The sequence below is a fragment of the Mirounga leonina genome, unplaced genomic scaffold (assembly GCF_011800145.1).
Source record: "Mirounga leonina isolate KUSES-001 unplaced genomic scaffold, KU_Mleo_1.0 Mir_448, whole genome shotgun sequence".
In the NCBI taxonomy this organism is placed as follows: Eukaryota; Metazoa; Chordata; class Mammalia; order Carnivora; family Phocidae; genus Mirounga; species Mirounga leonina.
In genome coordinates this window covers 1700493-1720137 of record NW_023270758.1, presented here as the reverse complement: position 1 = coordinate 1720137, position 19645 = coordinate 1700493, and the positions used below count along the sequence as shown (strand labels likewise).

At 45.7% G+C, this 19645-nt stretch overlaps 1 protein-coding gene across 1 annotated transcript in view; it reads left to right on the top strand.

Moving 5' to 3' along the window:
* HS3ST2 (heparan sulfate-glucosamine 3-sulfotransferase 2) overlaps window positions 1-19645 on the top strand; it is a 95018-nt gene that overhangs the window by 51576 nt on the left and 23797 nt on the right. The window lies entirely within an intron of this gene.

Sequence of the window (19645 nt, the reverse complement as noted above, 5' to 3'; positions counted from 1 at the left end):
CGCCGAGCTCCGAAGCAGGGGCAGGAGTTCACTGGGAGGGCAGGGGCATGGGAAACAGAGTCCGGGGGCACCTTAAATCCTCCTGAATTTCCCGAGTGGGGCGTTCGCGGAATGGAAGCAAGTAACAGATCTCGAAGGGCCGAGGGCGCCATGTGAGGATATTTGGAATTGCTTGTGTGTATGACGATTTCTCAAACTTCTGTCATTCGCAGAGCCCCTCGATTTTTCTTTGTGTCAGGCATTTGGGTTTTCTACTTTAATTATTTAGCGAGTAAACTCTTTCTTGCTGTGGTGAAGGGAAAACTGGAATCTTTTGTCAAAGAAATAGATCTAACAAAAACAAAATGATGTTATTCACGTCTGGTTAGACAGCGCTGCCTGCCGTGGGCTCGGAGCATGAGATGTGCTCTCTCTTTGTTAAAAATGCAGAATAACAGGTGTTACAGACACGCTAATGCCAAACTGTGACTTCGTCCTTGGCTAAGCAGGAGAGGTTGGAAAGGGAATAATAGCCTTTTTGGTCTGTGACTCAGTGTTGATTGATGCTGAGCCCCAGCACCCCCCAAATTACCCCACCTGGTGGGGGACCCATAAGCCATGGGGAGTGGATGAAGGATATTAAGCTGCGGCACAGTGTGACTGAGACAACAGAAACAAGTAAATTGTGGAGTAATTAGAGGGTGGCAAGTGATGCAGAGAAAAGCAGAACAAGAAAGGAGGAAAAGGAGCGCAGGGGGAGGAGTGTTACACTTCTAGATAAGGCAGTCAGGGGTGTCTTTCCTGAGAAGGTGCATTTGAGTACAGACTTGAAGAAGAAGGGGAGGGAGGCTTGGAGATCTGAGGGAAGAGCTTTCCATGCACAGAGAACATCACGTGCAAAGGCCCTGGGGTAGGAGTGCGCCTGGTGTGTTCACCTGCAAAATTGCCCATGAGGCTGGAATGGAGGGAGCAAGGGAGAGGGCACATGGTTGGAGATGAATTCACAGAAGTAAGGGAGAGGGTGCAGGCAGTCTCCTGGCATTTGCCCAAAGCACCATCTGTATATCCCTACGACCACTTTAGCTGGGGGGAGTGAGAAAATCAGTCAGCCATTTTGTACTCCATCTTCGCAAGCTGAGCACCTGCCTTCACCAGCCAGTGTCAGGACCATCTAAACAGGTTGTCTGGGCCCTGGCTACACATGCAACACGAGTACTATGTCATTACCAACCCAGCCTCTGTGTCTAGACAGCCCCAAGCCCAGTCTCTGCTTTCTGAGCAAAACCCAGCTTGATGATCTCCTGGGATTCCAGCAGAATCTCCTGAGTTTCAGCGTGTTGTAGACCACCCCCGGAGCCTTCGAGGCCCAGCGCCCTAACGAGCTGGCCTGTGGTGTTAGGAGCTGTCCTTCTCCTGTCCTTTCAACCGTTACTGAGCTCCCGGGTTCGGAAGGTAATCGAGCCCCTCTTGTGGAATGTGTTTTTGCCAGGTCTCCTGCACGTCTGCACCTCGCCCCTGGGGGGGTCAAGGCAGGTGGTGGGTGGAGGTGGGGGCCCAGCACCCTATGCCGTGGTGGGAGGCCAGTCGGGTGCCCATCCCAGCGGTCTGCCATGGAGCGCACGTGGCCCTGGCGAGCCGGCCCCATCTCACAGATTAACCGTGTCCGAGGCATGGGGAGGAGGCGATGAGCTGAGCTTGTGGCGACATTCCTGCGGCCGCACACCCAGCAGGCACGGGCATCCATCAGCCTCCAGCGTCTCTGGGGGCCACCGGAGTGTAAATTAATCTGGAGGTAACAGCCCCGCTGCTGCATTCTTGCCCCACATACGTATGAACCTGAGATCTTCCCTGGGCACCCGGAGTAGGTGAGGCCGTCACTCTTGTCTTCGGCCACCGAAGCGTGAGGATTTTCTGTGGCCGAGCCCCACCGACAGGTCTCAGGGCCACGGGCCCGGGAGGGAACCCGTGACTGGCCGCCGTGGTGAGAGAGGAGAACGAGGACCGTCCGCAGCCCCACAGAGCTCCAGAGAGCGCAGGGCCCAGCCTCTGGGATGAGTTAAGGCCATTCTGCCAACCCCCATGCTGGCGAGTAAGCGCGTGAGTGACGGAAGGCTCAGCTTTGCGAAGTCTCTTCTCTATTTGTCTTCTTTCTAGTAAAGGTGTGGGGGAAGCTTTGGTACCCAAAGTCTAGACAACATTCATGCGTTTTGCCTGCTCAGCATCTCCTTCCTTCTCTGGCTGGTGCCAGGCTTGGGTTCTCCTGTGGAGAACTTGCTCTGTGCCATGGGGTCCTGGCTGAGTATAGAAGACTGCATCCCATCTACCGAGGTGGGCACGTGACCCAGGCCAGCCAGTCAGAGACCTTCATTCCGTGGCCACCGAGATTTGTAGGGATGGCATGTGACTCCAGCCGGGCCAGTCAAAACCTCCCTAAGAGACGATCTGTGGGCTCTGGTGGAAATAACTCCCTTTTCCTCTGGGATCTCCAGCTCCACCAGTGCACATCCTTGCCAGACCCACCGGGGACTGGTCTGCAAAGTGAAGCCACTGTAGCAAGGACAGCAGAGCCAAGTGCTGGGGACAGACCCACATATGGGGATGACCTGTTTGAGCCCCTGGATTCAAACGGGTCTGAGACCAGATAAATCACTGGCCATCAGAGAATGTGTGGCAGCAAATCCCCTTGTTGTTTATGCTAGTTTGAGTGGAGTCTCATCACTTGCAACCAAGGGACAGACCTCAGTTCAAATCCCAGCTCTGCCGTCCATGGATTCTGTGATCTTGGGAACTCCCTCAACTCACTTTGCTCATCTGCAGAATGGGAATAATACTAGCCCTGTGCCTTGTGGGGCTGGTGGGAGGGGTGAGTGTGCATGCCCCGACCATTCTGTGACGTTGCCAGGTGTTCGGAGCAGTGCTGGTCCCCTTCCCTCCGTTCTGCACCGGGAGGCCTGGAGGACACTCTGCCTCGTGGTGGGAAATGCAGACTTTGGTGCTGTCGGGAGGAGGTGTGGTGGAACCCTCGGGAACACCACGAGCTCTGAGGGCTGCTCTCGGGTCCTGCCTCTTGCACTGTCTCTCCCCGCTTCCTCTGTTTCCCCATCTCCCCTTGGTCACCAGTCCCCGCTCCATGCTCTAAAGAACATGCCAGAATGCCTGTCCAGCCCTGTGAGAAGCAAAGGAAATGAGTTGAGAGGAAGTAGAGCTTTTCTGACCAGAGGAGGAACAAAAGTGTCTGTAGGGACGGGCGGCTTCTATGGCACAACCCTAACTCCTCACCAAGATGAGGACACACAGGCTTCCAGTGACCTTGGGAAGCCAGAGAAGACACGTCACTTCGTAGCATCTCAGAGACTCCTGCCCTAGGTTCATAGCCTAATCTAGTTCTTTGCAAGACCACAGTGGCAAGAACTGTGGGTCCATTGCTTTCTTCTCTGCTCCCAGCATCTTCTCGAGTTACTGGCATTTCATGGGTCCTTAACAGACATCTGGTAAAAGAAAGGAAGAAAATGTTGGGGCACCTGGGTGGCCCAGCATCTGACTCTTGGTTGCAGCTCAGGTCATGATCCCAGGGTCGTAGATGGAGCCCTGCGTCAGGCTCCATACTCAGCATGGAGTCTGCTTGAGATTCTCCCTCTCCCTCTGCCCCTCCCCGCTGCTTGCGAGCTCTCTCTCTCAAAAAAAAAGAAAGAAAGAAAATGCCAGTGGCCCAGGTTGCAAAGTGGCAGCCAGGAGGCTGCGGCATCAGGGGACACATCTGACTTGGCCCTTACTGTGGTTTTCCGTGGCTGTTGATGTTGTTTAAGAACACTAGCCAAAATTTTATAATTGAGAAATTCCACATGAACATCTTTATTTCTGACTTTGCTTTAAAAAAAAAAACGCATATGTGGGATTTCCAGAGAGAGTCTTGGGGATCAGCGAGGCAGGTGAACTTAGCTGCGTTCAGATTCCCAGACCATAGCAGCATCCCTGCTAACCATAGGCTCCATTTGGGGCGAATTTGGATCATTGTGTAGTGCTTGCAGAATATTATAAACTGCCAACAGATGCCAGCTCCCGGCCACATTGACCATTTGTGCTTCCTTCTCCGAGAGTCACGGGGTGAAAAGAAATGATAGTAAAGAAGCTCAGAGGGTCGGGCGCCTGGGTGGCTCAGTTGGTTAAGCGACTGCCTTCGGCTCAGGTCATGATCCTGGACTCCCAGAATCGAGTCCCGCATCGGGCTCCCTGCTCGGCAGGGAGTCTGCTTCTCCCTCTGACCCTCCCCCCTCTCATGCTCTCTCTCTCTCTCATTCTCTCTCTCAAATAAATAAATAAAATCTTTAAAAAAAAAAAAAAAGAAGAAGAAGAAGAAGCTCAGAGGGGTACCTGGGTGGCTCAGTCAGTTAAGCCTCTGACTCTCAGTTTCAGCTCAGGTCGTGATCTTGGGGGCCTGGGATCGAGCCCCATGTCGGGCTCTACGCTCAGCGTGGAGTCTGCTTCTCCCTCTCCCTCTGCTCCTTTCCCTGTTCTCTCTCTCTCTCTCAAACAAATAAAATCTTAAAAAAAAAAAAAAAAAAGAAGCCAGAGAACATTTCTCAGCCTCACTACATCAGGAAAGTGCTGCCTTAAACATTAGCCTGCAGTGCACAGAGTTTCACACCCTTAAGGATGAGCCAGATAAATTGGAGAGGCCAGAGGACACACACACACACACACACGCACACACACAACAGAACAACTGGTCCATTGGGCAAGAGTTGAAGGAATAGGAGCAGTCTTGCTCGAACAAGAGTTCTGTGATAGAAGTATGTTACGTGGAAGGCCCGCCGTGCTGTGGAAGACAGATGCGAAGTTCAAGGAATCACAGGTACCGTCATCAAAAAAAGGAAGTGAGCTGTTTTAGAAAGTCACTGGAGTGGCTGAAATAACCACTTACCTGGGTTTTTGTTGTTTTTGGCTTGAGGATAAAATAGAAGATGCTAGCTGGATGTCCCTTCTGTTGAGATTAGCCGTTAATCACTCCCCTCCTCACTTCCTGGTTCTCAACTGAATTTAGTGGAAATGAAAATGTAATTTCTACTTGTGTTCTGCTCAAGCTAGATTGCAGAGTGCATCTTGAACCTAAGATCAAAATTAGGCGTTCTGCAGCTACCCGTCACTCCTTATCCCTGACGTAGGGGCCAGCCTGCAGGAGAAATTGGGGCACCCACCCAGCCGGCCACAGAGAGGAACTACACCTGCCTCACTCTCTTCTGGGTCTGGTAGAGAAAAGCCAGGGGGTTCTAGCCAGGCCTCTAGAAACCAGAACAGGTGGGTCCTGCCCCAGGTGGGACAAGGGCTCCAATTCAAGGCAAGTCAGAGACAGAGAAGGAAGGAGAAATGGGGTCAAGAAAGAAGCTGAGCCATACTTTACCCAAATGTCACCATATAACTGTTACTTCAGACATCTGACACAGAGTGCTTCTTGTGTGTCAGGGGCCCTTCTAGGAACTTCACATGATCTGATTTATCTCACTGTACTATTTTATTTAATCCTTGCAACAACCCTATGGAGTGTTACTATTATCATCTCTGTTTTATGTATAAGAAACCCAAGGAACAGAGAAGTTGAGCAATGTGCCTAAGACCCTACTAGTAAGTGGTTGAGCTGAGCTTCAAACCCAGGTCTGTCTGACTCCAAATTGGAGCTCCTGCCAAGACCGAAGAAGCGGAAGCTTCATTCACTAAGCTTTTCCAAGGGGATGCAAGTTTTGGCAGGAGTCTCCGTGGCCCCGGGCACAGGACTCCGTAACAGAAGGAGATTCACATCCAGATCTTCTCCCTGGATCCTAAGGACAGGCCCGGCAGTATCACCCTCCAGGGCAGGCTCTGGGTCCAATGGATTTGGGTCAAACCGCCGCCATCTCCAAGCTGGATGATCTCGGGTAACTCCGCCAGCCTTAGTTCTTCCATCTGTAAAACGGAGGGAAAAACCATCTGCTGTCCATTTTACCCCCTGTGAAAAGTTAGGCAGTGTCCGATCCCACCTAGACATCGGCCTTGACCATCATTCCTGTTGCTGGAAGCATCTTCAGCTCTAACCGTTGTGCTTCTGTCACTCTTACACGATGCACCGCCACCACCCGACCCCAGGCTTCTGCCCTGCCACTGAAGGTTTGGTGAGCGGTGGCTTGGCAGAAGAAAGTCTGCTCGCCTCGTTCCCTGAAGCTTCCAGTGCAGGGAGAATCCTCGAAAGGCCCTGGAGGGGGGGTTGTTGGCAGAAGTAACGAAAACCCCAGGAAGAACAGAGTGTTTGAACTTGGGGCTCTTGCCCTCACATCTCACTTCCTACGAGAGTGGCCTCAGTGTATGTCCCTGTGGATTCCCTTTGGTCCTGGATTTTTACCAGAGATGCTCCTCTACTGGGGATAGAGTGGGGGCCTTCCCCAGAGGAGCATCACCTGCCTCACCTGGTGGGTCAGGAACAGATGAGGTCTTGGGAGCGGTGCGGAAGGGCTGATGCACAGGGACTGGTTATCGGACGCCAAAAGGCTGGGAGCAAGAGATTTCAGCAGACTCTCCCAGACCCAGCCGAGCTCTCTGTGAGGGTCAGGTCTTGAGAGATCAGCTGCCTTCTCGTAACTCATGTGGGAGCCCAGGCTCCCTTCCACCCTAAGACTGAGAGCTAACTGTGCATCCTTTTCAGGGGTACAGTTAGCATGTAGATTATCTTCTAAGCAAAGGAGCTCTCAAGGCTCATTTGCTTCTCCCTCAAAAACCTCTCCAGGCCACCACAGATCCCATATGATAGCTCAAGTTAGCTGCACAGTTAAACCCAAAGCAGCCTGTTTATGAATATGAGATGCCAAGTTTCCCCACAAAACACGGCAAAGTAACAGATGCTTTAGAGCAATAAACAAACTGAAATAGAGCTTTTCTTTGCTCTCCCTGATACTAATAGGCAGAAGACCTTTCTGGGCAAGGATAACTTGGGGAGGGGTGCTATAAGGTAAGGGGGTGCCCACATTACTCCATTGGACATGGGGCCTGGATGATCCCCCCTTTGGAGATCCACATTTGGCCCTGACCTTGGTGGATGGGGGTCCCTTGTATGTGGCCCAGGGCCGGCGCCAGCCTCCTGCAGGAGCGACAGAGGCCCCACTCCTGGTGAGCCCGGCTGCATCTGGAGACTCATGGCAAGGTGAACCAGATGGAGACGGGATTTCTCCCTGCGTCCCCCAGCTGCGCACCCTTGGGCAGGAAAGCTCTTGCACAGCATAAAGTAGTGGGCTTGGTGCAGGTGCATCCACACCACCTAGAAAGTGGCTTCTGTTTTCATGGATTTAAAAACAAAACAAACTCAAGAACCCAAGGAGACCTTTTCCCCCCTCTTCTGTGCTGCTTCATAACCTCACATTGTAAAGCTGTCCCCGTGTGACCGTTGATTCCACTTTGGGATTCTGAGCCACAGACTTCATCAGAGTCCCTAGCATTTCTGAGCATTTGTTTTGGTGCGTGCCTGGTGGCCTCCCACACCCATCCCCCAGGGGCCACTTCAGAACTTCCGGGTTGTTTGAGGTCTTCTGCCGCACTTTATAAACCGCCCTTCAGCAGGTGACCTTGCTCCCTCCCAGCCTCCCATCTCCCGCCCACCTGTTTCCACGCGCGTGTGCACCTCGAGCAGCCCCTGTCTGGTCATCACCCGCACACACTGCAGGCTGTGGTTCAGCAGAAGCACGCGTGGCCTCGGGAGGGCAGTCATAGTGCTGGTGAGTTCTCAGCCCCGGAGACCGCACTCCATCAATAACAGACGGAGGCTCGGTGGATAGATACTCCAGAGTTCTTGTTCTTCCACTGGGACGACTCTGGGGTGTGTTCCATACCGTCTGCCAGAGCTCCCAGCAGGATCGCACTGCAGTTGCCCACAGTGGTAGCTGGCTTGATAACACTTCTATTGTTGGCCTTTCTGTCCTTACCTCCTTTTCCTGTTCTCTGGTGTCTCCTAATATCACCTTCCAATAAGTTGATATCACCTTATTGCATTCAGTGTCGCCCTCCTCGCACTCAAATCCTTGTCTCTGTGACACTTCCTGGGGGGAAACCAAACCTAGACATTCCCTAATGTCATCACGGGTCTTTCTCATTCAGAGCTGACCAGCTGACCCATGCGCTTACACTCCTTTCTCTCTGAGACCACCCATCATCTCATGATCTTATAAACACAGGGCTACTTTTTAAAGAAACTTCTTTGGCTTGTTTACAGCATTAGACACTACTGACCACCTTGCTCCTTCTAGAAACTCTATTATCCCTTGTCTTCCACTTCACCAGAGAGTTAGTTAAAATATAGACGGAGCCAGATTAATACTGGCTGGACTGAGATGGAAGTTGATGCATCTCTTACTTTACCAGTGTGGGGAGGCAGTCCAGGGCCAGCACGAGGCGGCTCTGTTCCACACCATCAACCAGGGACCCACACCCCTTCTGCCTTGTTGCTCCTCTATCCCTGAAGTATTGTTCTTACAGTCCAGTGTGGCTCAGCAGGAAGCAAGGTGCAGGCATGGGTGTAGGGGTGCAGTGGGGGTACACATCACATCTGCTTGCATCTGGTTGGTTTAGATGCAGTGGCCACACTGAGCTTCAAGGAAGGCTGTGAAGTGTAGTCCTCCCCTTGGCGGGTGCATGTGCACCTAACACGAGAGGCTCTAGTACTGCGGGGACAGGGGGTAATAGGCTCTAGGGGGCAAACAGCAGTCACATGTTTCTGGTTCTCCTCTCTTCTCATCCTGTTCTTCAGAGTCCTCCGCCTGGTCTCCTTCCTGTGTCAGCCCATCAAGCTCTTGTGCTTCCCATGGTTCTCTCACCGCTCATAGTCTGTTTCTGGAGGAGCTTCTCCAGCTGCAGCCCCTCAGATCCAACCTTCCAGATCTCTCCTGCTCTCTTGGCTTGGGTTCCCCAGTGCCGACCGTAAATGATCTCAGCATCCCAAACTCAGTCATGCAAAACCTGAGCTGATGAGCTCCTCTGCCTGCCCCTTACCCTGTTGATCCTCTCATATTCCTACCTTGGCGAGTGTCAGTTTTCCTCCCTTCACCCTTTGAGTCAAAAGCTGGAGAGTCACCGTAGACTAGACTTTCCACACACATACCTCATGCTTCCTGTCTGACCACACGGTGACTTCAAGCCTTTATCATTCCTACTGTATTAAGAAAGCTTGCGCACATGTCTCCTTCCCTCCAACGTCTGCCCCTTCCACACTGCCATCAGGGGTTGCATTTTGGACGTCTTGAGCCATCATCACGCTCTACATATGATTTTTTTGGTCTACATGGTGGTTTTCTAAAAGTCATTAGATGTCAGCATCTAAATATCGAGCTATTCAGCATGAAACTCACGTTTCCATATCAAGCCTGCATGAGAGCAATTCCTGCAGCTGAGGAGTAGCTGCCTTATTGAGGTGGGACATAGGCTCTCCAGTTCCCCAAGAACCAACTCAGTGGGCTTCTTATATATGTCATCTGTCTGGCCCCTGTAGGCATTTTTGGGCCCCATTCTGAAGTATGAGTCTGGTTGTGGTACAGTCGTCCTGTCACTCCCACAATGGCTACCCATCAACTACCACATGAAGGTCAGACTCCAAAGGATGCCATGAAAGGCACCCCTGTGTTTGACCCCTACCTGAATTTTCTATCCACTGCCTCATACTCACCTTTCATTCTTGCCACCCTGAGCTTTCTTGCCCTAGCATGCCACATGCTTGCTAACACACTCTGCTTGCATTTGATGCTTTCCCTTCCCTTGCCCATTGGGCACATTCTTACTTTTCTAGTTACACATCTTCTCTCTGAGAAGTCTTCTCACTCTTGTACGTTCTGGAGTAGACTCACAGGTCACCTTCTCACTTGCCCTCATTGTGTGTTCAGTGCATGTTCCCCTTCAGCATTTCTCCTTGTTCTGTAGCTATTTGTCTCCTTGGCTAGATTATGAGCCCTTCATTCAGGTCAAATATTTGCTCTCAGCACCAAGGACAGCGCCTGGCACCAGCAACTGAGCTTCTCAATGACCTTTGCAGGAAGGAGTTGAAACTATAATAACCATTGCATCATGAAAATCGAGATCAACCTATCTTACCCATCTTCCCTTACACTCTAGACACACATAGATGTGTTTACCTGAAATACAATACAAAGACAATATACAAATATGAAACCGTCACAAAATACAAGTAACAATAACACGAATAGAAAAACCTGGAGATACACATCACACAGGCATTTCTGAAAATAGACAAAGGAGGAAGTGCAGAGAACAAAGAAAGCTTCTGACTTAAAAATCTGGATGATAAATTTACAACCAAAATCAAACATAGTGACAATGATAACAAGTAGAAAAGGGAGGCTGAGCAGAACATTATTACATTGTTTGTATGCAGGGCACTGTGCTAATATTTTATATACATTTTATTTAATCCTCACAGAAGCCCTGTAAGAAATTGTATTTGTCAGGGTTCTCCAGAGAAACAAAACCAATAGGATATATATAGATTATATATAAGAGGAGATTTATTATAGGAATTGGCTCACGTGGTTATGGAGGCTGAGAAATTCCACAATCTGCTCTCTGCAAAATGGAGAACCAGGGAAGCTGGTGATAAATTCAGTCCGAGTCTGAAGGCCTGAGAACCAGGAGCCCCAAGGTCAGAAGGCAGGAAAAGCTGGACCTCCCAGCTCAAGAACAGAAAGCGAACTGACTCTTCCTTTGCCTTTTTATTCCAAATCAGATAATGTGGATCTCTTTACTCAGGATTTACTCTCTATTCAAGTGCTAATTTCCTCCAGAAGCACCCTCACAGACACCCCCAGAAATACTGTTTAACCAGCTAGTCGGGCCTCCCACACCCCAGGCAAACTGACACATAAAACTACGCATCTCAGAAATATACTACTTTCTCCACTTCGTATGTGTGGAAACTGAGTCTGAGAGCTGTTGTGACTTGCTCCGTGTACCTCGACCTCAAAGTAGGAGACACTGGACCGCCACCCAGGCCCGAGGGTTTACTACATTGAAACATTCTCCTTGGGGTCATGCTTTACACATTCAGCAGGTTTTTTGGTTTTTGGTTTTGGTTTTGTTTTTACCACAACTAAGGAGGTGGGGTTAAGAACTGGGATTTGAGAATTGCCTATAACCTTTTCCTGGGAAATAATGGACTTTAAAAAAATTAATATTTAATTCCTGTGTAGTTAACATACAGTGTTATGTTAGTTTCAGGTGTACCATATAGTGATTCAACACTTCCATACATCATCCCGTGCTCATCTCAGCAAAAGCCTTCCTTAATCCCCTCATCTGTTTCACCCATACCCCCACCCTCCTCCCCTCCGGTCACCATCAGTTTGTTCTCTGTAGTTAAGAGTCTGTTTCTTGGGTGTCGAAAAATCTGTTTCTTGGTTTGTGTCTCTTTTTCCTTTGCTCATTTGTTTTGCTTCTCAAATTCCACGTATGAGTGAAATCATGTGGTATTTGTCTCTGATTTCACTTAGCGCTATACTCTCTAGCTCCATCCATGTTTCTGCAAATGGCAAGATTTTATTCTTTTTATGGCTAATATTCTATTATATATATGTAGCACATCCTCTTTATCCATTCATCTATTGATTGACACTTGGGCTGCTTCCATAATATGGCTATTGTAAATAATGCTGCTATAAACATAGGGGTGCATGTGTCCCTTTGAGTTAGTGCTTTTGTATTTTTGGGGGGTAGATACCCAGGAGTGCAATTGCTGGATAAGAGGGTAGTTCTATTTTTAACATTTTTTTTTTTTAGGATTTTATTTATTTATTTGACAGAGACACAGCGAGAGAGGGAACACAAGCAGGGGGAGTGGGAGAGGGAGAAGCAGGCTTCCCGCAGAGTAGGGAGCCCGATGCGGGGCTCGATCCCAGGACCCTGGGATCATGCCCTGAGCTGAAGGCAGCTGCTTAACTGACTGAGCCACCCAGGCGCCCCTATTTTTAACTTTTTGAGGCACCTCCATACCATCTTCCATAGTGGCTGCACCAGTTTGCATTCCCACCAGCAGTGCAGGAGAGTTTTTTCTCCGCATCCTTGCCAACACGTCCTGTTTCTTGAATTTTTGATTCTAGTCATTCTGACAGGTGTGAGGTGTGGTATCTCATTGTAGTTTTGATTTGCATTTCCCTGATGATAAGGGATGATGAGCATCTTTTCATAGGTCTGTTGGCCATCTGTATGTCTTCTTTGGAGAAATGTCTGTTCATGTTTTCTGCCCATTTTTATTTTATTTTTTAAGATTTAATTTATTTATTTGATAGAGAGATAGAGGGAGCCAGAGAGCACAAGCAGAGGGGAGGGGCAGAGGGAGAAGCAGGCTTCCCGCTGAGCAGGGAGCCCAATGCATTGTTTTTTGGGTGTTGAGTTGTGTCATTTCTTTTTTTCTTTTTTTTAATATGGGGAGGCGGGGCAGAGGGAGAGAGAATCTTAAGTAGGCTCCATGCCCAGTGTGGAGCCCTACGTGGGGCTCCATCTCACAACCCTGAGATCATGACCTGAGCTGAAATCAAGAGTCAGACGCTTAATGGACTGAGCCACCCAGGGGCCTCTATCATATCTTTATGTATTTTGGACACTAACCTTTTATCAGATATGTCATTTGCATATATCTTCTCCCATTCAGTAGGTCGCTTTTTAGTTTTATTGATTGTTTCCTTTGCTGTGCAGAAGCTTTTTATTTTGATGAAGTCCCAAGAGTTTATTTTTGCTTTTATTTCCCTTGCCTCAGGAGACATACCTAGAGAAATGTTGCTAGAGCCAATGTCAGAGAAACTAGTGCTGTGCTCTCTTCTAGGATTTTCATGGTTTCACCTCTCACATTGAGGCCTTTTATCCGTTCTGAGTTTATCTTTGTGTGTACAGTGTAAGAAAGTGGTCAGTTTCATTCTTCTGCGTGTCCCTGTCCAGTTTTCCCCACACCATTTGTTGAAGAGACTTTTTCCCATTGCATATTCTCTCCTGCTTCATTGAAGATTAATTGGCCATATAATTGTGGGTTTATTTCTGGGTTTTCTGTTCTATTCTGTTGATCTGTATGTCTGTTTTTGTGCCATTACCATACTGTTTTTGGAGTCTGGAATTGCGATGCCTCCAGCTTTGTTTTGCTTTTTCAAGAGGACTTTGGGTATTTGGAGTCTTTTGTGGTTCCACACAAATTTTAGGATTGTTTGTTCTAGTTCTGTGAAAAATGCTGCTGGTATTTTGATAGGGATTGCATTAATTGTATAGGTTGTTTTGGGTAGTATAGGCATTTTAACAATATTTGTTCTTTCAAGGAAAAAAAAATAATGTTCTTCCAATCCATGAGCATGGAATGTCTTTCCATTTGTTTGCGTCCTCTTCAATTTCTTTCATCAGTGTTTTATAGTTTTCAGAGTACAGGTTTTTCACCTCTTTGGTTAGGTGTATTCATAGGCATATTATTATTTTTAGTGCAATTGTAAATGGGATTGTTAATTTCTCTTTCTCCTGCTTCAGTGTTGGTGTACAGAAATGCAACAGATTTCTGTAGATTGATTTTGTAGCTTGTGATTTTACTGAATTTATCAGTTCTAACAGTTTTTTGGTGGAATCTTTTGGGTTTTCTCTATATAGTATCATGTCATCTGCAAATAGTCAAAGTTTTACTTCTCCCTTACCAATTTGGATGCCTTTTATTACTTTTTGTTGTCGGATTGCTATGGCTAGGACTTCCAGAATTAGGTTGAATAGACCTGGGGAGAGTGGACATCCTTGTCTTGTTCCTAACCTTAGGGGAAAGGCTCTCAGTTGGAAAATAATGGGCTTTTGGCAAAATGTTTCTTTAAAAATAAAACAGACCAAAGAACTGCCTTTGGAGCAATGACTATTTTTAGGTTTGATTTGAAGGTATAGCAGTTACATAGTGGCTTCTTCCATTTCAAGATCTTGGTATTATAAGGAAAAACCCATGTCTCCCTCGAGACAATCTTGTACAATCAGAAAGGGAAACAAAAAACTTCTGACATCTCTCCTTTGACCTCCTTACTAATCAGAAAATTACTTTTCTAATAAGTGTGTAGAGTAAATAATTAATCACATTTATATGACAGCCATCCCTTGAATAATGTTGATATATGAGAGATCCCATTAGATAATCACAGTAATAACCAGAATTTGGGGTTTTCTAAAGGGATTTTCTTCTTTTTTTTTTTTTAAGATTTTATTTTATTAATTGACAGAGAGACAGCGAGAGAGGGAACACAAGTAGGGGGAGTGGGAGAGGGAGAAGCAGGCTTCCCGCCAAGCAGGGAGCCCGATGCGGGGCTCGATCCCAGGACCCTGGGATCATGACCTGAGCCGAAGGCAGTCGCTTAACCAACTGAGCCACCCAGGTGCCCCAGGGATTTTCTTCTTAAAGGAGCATCGCTGTATTTTTTATCCCTTTAAACCATTGAACTGTTTGTATTTTTTTGTTGTTGTTTAAGCATAGTGGACACACAGTATTACATTAGTTTCAGGAAATGGCTTTGATTATAATGGAATCATACCTTTAAACAGTTTTCCTCACTTTTTGTCTTGGAGATACTTAATAAGCAAATCTCATTTATAAGCTTAACACAGAAGACAATATGGTTGTTCTTTGCAGCTATTTTTCCTGGTCATTTACAGGGTTCCCTAAAGAGAGTGCAGCTACGTACATCCTACATCTTTCTACACAAACATGTATGTACATCATACATCTTTCTCTCCATTGCACTCATGAGGACATTATCCTCCCTTTGGATCTTCTTTGGAAAAGCACATAGGTCTGTTTTGTTAACGTTTTTTTGAGGCCTTGCCGAGCACCACTGATATAATGTATACATTTAATTCTTAGCCATCTTTACCCTTAACTATTAGAATAATCCTATGAGGTAAGCACCACAATTGGCCCCATTTCACAGATGAGAAGAATGAGGCTTACCAGAGGGTCAAGTAACTTACCAGTGACTTCTCAGTTAAGGGGTGATCAATTAGAAGTCATATCAGACAGACTCCAGAGCCTGTGGGGTTTAACTGCTAAGTTAGTGTGCCTTCCTAATTTTCAAGAGCTATCACACTGACCTCCAGCATGAGAAATTCCTTCCAGTAGGTTAAGTAAAAGTTGGATTTTGTTTTCTGTTCAACTCCCCAGGCATTCAGCATCTTGCTGGAGGCGCTAGTGGGTAGAAGAAATCGCTTGTGTTTAACAGAAAAGGGCCAGGGTTTGCTGACATGTTAAGTTAATCCACAAGGAGATTGCTGATGAGGATTCTGGTTAATTAGTTGTGGAATTTTAAAAAACGAGCAGATGTGCCATGGTAAAATGCATTTTACTTCCCGAACCCTGGGGGAAAGCAGTGGGTATGTTCTGTGGCTGTGTGTACTTACATATCTTGATTGAACATTCAACAGCATGTTTTGCAAGACTCAGGTATCCTGGCTTTGTTCCAACATGGATAATTAGATTCTGCTCCAGCTCTCCTTCCAGTCTCAGGCAGGTACAAGATTAATCATAATAACAACAACTAACAAGCGCCTACTATGCACCAGCCAACACATTGGGAAATTTCCATACATCATCAATCCTTCCCATGATCCTGCAGACTAACTTCTATTTTCTCCCCCTTTAATGGGGAAACTGAGAGAGGTTAGTGACTTGCCCGAGGCTGCACATGAGTGAGTGGCAAAATAGAGATTCAAACGTAGACAAGGCTGGCCCCAAAGCCTGTATTTTTCCTCTTTTGCATTCTTCATTTGAAAAAAACAATGCATTCGAGGGGTGCCTGGGTGGCTCAGTCGGTTAAGCGGCTGACTCAATTTTGTCTCAGGTCATGATTTCAGGGTCATGGGATGGAGCCCCACATCGGGCTCTGCACTAGGCGTGGAGCCTACTGAGGATGCTCTCTCTCCCTCTCCCTCTGCCCCTCCTGCTTGCACATGCGCACTCTCTCTCTTTAAAGAAAAGGAAAAAAAAAATGCATTTGACAAAAAAAAAGTCAAAGGATACAAAAAGGATATGTCATGGAAAATGAGTTTCCTCCCAACTCTTAGCCCTCTGGTTTTCCTTCCTGGAGGCCCACCCTGATATTCTTCTTTATCATCCAGTAAATTCCATGCATCTACACCTTATTTTCTTTTTGAAGTTGCTATTATAAGTTATTTGGCTAAAATGGACTATTTCTCTATACTGAATTTTCCTATTTAAAATTCGTAAATTTTAAATGCTTTGGGAGCAAAGTGTGGAAGGGTTTTGTATGAATATCAAGCAAAGAACAGGCTATTCTCCACATCTTTCAGGAAAAATCATCACGAACAGCAGGTCATCTATTTTTACATATGGTTAGGAGAGGTAGAGGATACCAGAATATCATGGGGTGACTATGTCCTTTTTAATATCCAAGTATACACACTTGCACATACAGACCAGCTATCATGTGTATGTAGTGTTTTCTGACTTCTTTTTTTCCTCATTTCTTATTTTCTGAAACATTATTTATAATCACAGCATAACATTACCTAAATGCATATACATTTAGGTTGTTTCTAGTATTACCTTTTACCACTTTAAGCGGATGTTGCGCATCCTTAAAACACATATCTGCCTGCAAATATCTTCACATTTCAACATGATAAATTCTAATGAGTGCCTTCCATAAAATGTAAACTTATTTGCAAAACCTAGCAGGTTTCTGTGCACCATGGATAACACTAAATAATTCTCAATTTTGTGATAGGTCAAATGTTGTCTTTGGATTTAATTTGTGTTTCTTTGATACCTGATGAATTTTAATATCTTTCCAATTTTATATTTTATATCTTCTTTCAGGAATTGTGTCTTTTCCTAAGTTTTCTGGTGGGCTATTTCCTTACTGATTTGTTGCAGATATTAAATATTTATCTATTATGTAGAGCAGAGTTTGTTCCTTTGTATTTTATTTCCCCTTATGGTGATTTTTTTTTTTTTTTGTCTCCCAAAACTTTAAAATTTTTATGTGGTTATATGAAAGCCTTTTGCTTTGCTTTCTTCCTTTGGTATTATGAGTATAAAGCCTTCACAGTTCTCAAGAATATATACTTATTTATTGATATTTTAATCGCTTACTCCACTGTTTTCTTTTTCACTTTGAATTACTTCATTCATTTTGAATTCACAGTGGTGTAGGTGTGAATGAGGAAATTTGATTCCATTTTTTTTCCCAGACGATTTGCTAATTGCCCCCAACAAAGTCCCAGTGGGCCAGTTTACCAGCTGACTTAAAATGCCACCTTTACTGTGTGCTTTTTATGTAGTTGTGCTTATTTCTGATTTCGGATTCTGCCCATCCATTTGCCTCTTCCCAAGACAGAACCACACTGTTTTAATTACTACAGCTTCATAATATATATTGTGTGACATTGTAGTTTCCTGCCCATGATTCTTCCTTCCAGCATGATGCATTAGCTCTTACCTTTAATTTATTCATCCAAAAGAAACTTTGTAATTGTCATGTCAAATTCAATTTTTTAAATCCTCTTGGGATTTAGATTGCTATTATGTTTGATTTATAGATTAATTTGAAAAGAATGAATGTCTTTCTAATGTTATGACTTCCCATCTCTCCATTTATTAGTTTTAATTGAACTGTCTATAAATTATAGAACAATATTAAATATTAATTGTGTTGGCAGGCATCTTTGTCTTGCCTAACTTTAATGAGACTCGGAGCCTGTGGGTTACCAGCTCGGAGTCACTAGAATCAAAATGCTTGGGTTTATAGCTTGGCTTTACCAATCAGTACCTTGGGTCTTCAGGCGGGTTACTTCTCTGTGCCAAATTTCTTTACATGAATAATCAGGCTAATACAAATACCTACCTGGTGATACTGTGATGAGGTTTAAATGAGACAATACATGTGAAAGTACTTCAAGCCGTACCTGCCCCATGGCTCTCACTAAATGTTAGCTGTTGGTATTATTTCCTTCAATATGCCGGTGGCTGTGGGTTGGAGGTGGATGTTCTTTTTTCATGTTAAAGAGGCAGCCTTCCTAGTTTCTTAAGACTTTTTTTTTTTTCCTTGATTAGTAATGGATGTTGAATTTACTAAGTGCCTTTCCAGGATCTGTTGAGATGATCATTTTTTTCTTCTGACCTATTTCTGCGCTGAATTATGATTTTGTATTAGATGTAATGATAATGGATCTCAATGGGACGCAACAGCTTTTCTTTTAATAAATTATGCTTTGGTAGATACTACTCAAAATCTTGGCTGGTCAGGGAGCTTCTGCTTGTCAGCCTAGGGTAGGTGGGCCTGCCTGTCGGCATTCTGGCAGGCGTCTTGGCCCAGTCCACTGTGCGGGTGTCCGGGGGCTGCCTGGCTCAGCAGCTCCAAAGCATAATCTCCCCTCCTCTGCCCTGCTCCTGGGTTGGGCCGAGGGCTGGGGGCAAGCTCTGCAATGGAGCTGCTGCTTGTAGAGATCTATAGGACCCTGACTGTTGACTATACATTCGCCTGTGCTGCTCACCCCACCAGGCTCCCTGGTGGCTCCGGTTCCAGAATCCACTTTCTTTTCATTAGTGACCCCCCTCCCCTCCCTGAGCCGCTTATGGCTCTCTCTTCCAATACCCTCACACGTCGGCCTCCCTTCTTCCAAAAATACGTCTCTCTTCATTGTCTGCCACCAGCTCCTTACCTTTTCTTTCACTATGTAGACTTTATATTTTTTATCTATTCATTATCAATTTAGTGGTGATCCGAGAGGGAGTGGAGATGAACACTGTGTTTGATCCACCATGTTAGATGGAAGTTCTACTGGGACTTGGGCCCTTTAATTGATATTAAATGATCCACTTTGTCTCATTTAATGTCTTTGCCTTGGATTCTACTTTTTCTGGTATTAATATCATGACTCCAGCTCTCTTTTAGACTGGCATTTTCCTGATGTGTCTGAACCTCTCCATTTTCATATGAAATGTTTCTGTCCTTGTGTCCTGGGGTGGTCTTGTAAACACAAAAATGAATAGGTTTTATTTTAGAATGAGAAATCTTTATTGTTGTCATTTTTAAAAATTAGGGTGTTTAGCCTATTTTCAGTAATTTTTAATATTACCACAATCATTCCTACTCGTACACTTCTGTCATCTTGCTCTACAATTTTGGCTATTTTTTCCCCTGGCTTTCCTTTCCCGTCTCCTTTGTTATATGAGCTGCATTTTCTTTGCTTCTTTATTTTCCAGTGTTTTGGAAGATACATGTCCTGTTTTGAATTGTTCATTACACTCTGCTCCAATAGAGAAAATGAGTGGGCAGTGCCCTTTGGGAAAGAGTCTCATACTTTCACACACTCTGCCACCCTCCCCTTCTTCCTCTGTCACCAACTTCTTTACTAATTTAATCTGGGATATTGGGTTTGATTTGTCAAATCACTAATTTTTAACTATTGTTGATTAATTTTTTCAATTTCTTAAAGGAAAATCATGATATTAGAAGCAGAATTTGTTGGTTATCTGGACTTCCTACTTGTTTGATCCCAGTCATTGCCCTTTTATGCACAACTTCCCCATTCTCGAATTCTTTGTCACCATCACATAGGTCATTGCTTTGCTTTTCAAGGAACTTTTTGGAGAAAGAGGTGGAATGCTTTTAAAGCTATTGCACATCTTGTG